Consider the following 1,700-nt stretch of genomic DNA (forward strand, 5'->3'; position numbering starts at 1 on the left):
AATCTGAGCTCCTTGATCCTCTGAGCGAATTTGGTCAGTGATTATGACCCAACCCTTGGGACAATCCGGGTAAAAGGTTTGGGCCTTATCATGAAGGTCAGTCCAGAATTTGGAAGGGATCCCAAATTCAATGGCACACACCAGTGGCAAGATCGGGATAAGTGCAATGAACGAAAACATGGCATCGACTAAAGGTTCGGCATAGTCGATTAGTTGCTTTATACTGTGCCTGAAATGTCACTAACAACTTTTTTGATAAAGAGTGAAGCTTTAAGTTTGTTCCAAAAGTTCCTAATTGAATAAGTTTGGATTCTGATTTGATTCAAAAGGACACATATTTTTATGACTTGAAGCCAATTAATCATATCTAGATTTGGTTGTTTTTAAATGGTTCTGGAAAACTTTCTCATATTTGCCATGGTGACTTTTCCTTCAATTCTGAAGGAAAAAAGTACCCTTCGTTTTGGCCACGAACCACTCGAAAATGGAATGGACCAGATATGACATTTTGGAAATGAGTTAAGGCATTGCAAATGAACGCATGATCACAAGACCCAATATAAGGCAAGGCAGAGACGAAAAAACTTGTGTCTACGTGGCAACCCTGCCGTTTTGTATCGGCTCTTTTCCCGCTTGTTCCCAGTTGTATTCACTGTTGTTCCTCTTTCTCTATAAATACCGATTTGCCCATAAATGAACTATCTCGACGACCATCCTCCGACTCAATCACTTGGCGGGTCCTCGAGGTCCACCATAGCTAGCCCATTGATTCTGTGTTGAATTTAAAGATGCTTAGATAAGCGAGATGAGCAAAGTTCAGGTGCTTCTTTTGTCTCTGAGTGGACGATTTTGGTCTTGGGTTCCTTATTCTTATTGGTGGAGGTTTTTCAGGGACTGCTGAAAGTTTCATAACATACATGTTTTTTTGTCAGCTGACGCCTTGAATGACGGATGTGTTGTTTTACCCTCTGATTTGAATCCTGGTGCTTTAGTGGTTTAAAATTGATAGCATAGTGTTGCATGGCCGAGTGGTGGTTGTTGACTAGATGTTTATTGTTGATAGAGGGAGGTATATATACAGAGAGATGCAACTATTGAGAGTAATGAGTGAAGGTGTAGAGTGAGCATAAAGGAAAACTATTGGTGACTAGACAAAGATACAACACATAGTTCTGATTCTGATACTAATTAGTGGGGCCACGCCCACTAACAGTGCCCCCCCCCCATGAATCTGTGGTGACAACCATTCAGTGCACCTTCCATTCCAATCCGTCCTCTTCCCATATTCCCCTGCCAAGTCTCTTTCAACACTTAAGCTTCAAACCCTTTCCTCCTTCTTCCCATTCCCAATCATCCCTTCCCGTTCCCCCTTCGATGGACAGTGATCTCTTTTGTTCTGTGCACTGTTCTCTGTACTTGGCGAAATTTGGGAAAAAGACAACTTGAATGCTCTGGGGTATGTTTGATGTATCTGGGAAATCTTCGGAAGCTAGAAAACTTATGAAGTCAGTGGGGTAATGGATCTAGACCCATGAGTACGAACAATCAAGAGTATCTCATGAACCCGTACGTAACCTAAAGTGCGTACCCTATTCGGTTTCAAAGACCAATGAACTCACAAGTTCGTGCGTCATGTCTAGACGTCTCACCGTGGGGAAATCGTAACAACCTTTCATAGCACTTTTGTAAGCACGTTCTAC

Source organism: Tigriopus californicus, chromosome 3, assembly GCF_007210705.1.
Source record: "Tigriopus californicus strain San Diego chromosome 3, Tcal_SD_v2.1, whole genome shotgun sequence".
NCBI classification, from domain to species: domain Eukaryota; kingdom Metazoa; phylum Arthropoda; class Copepoda; order Harpacticoida; family Harpacticidae; genus Tigriopus; species Tigriopus californicus.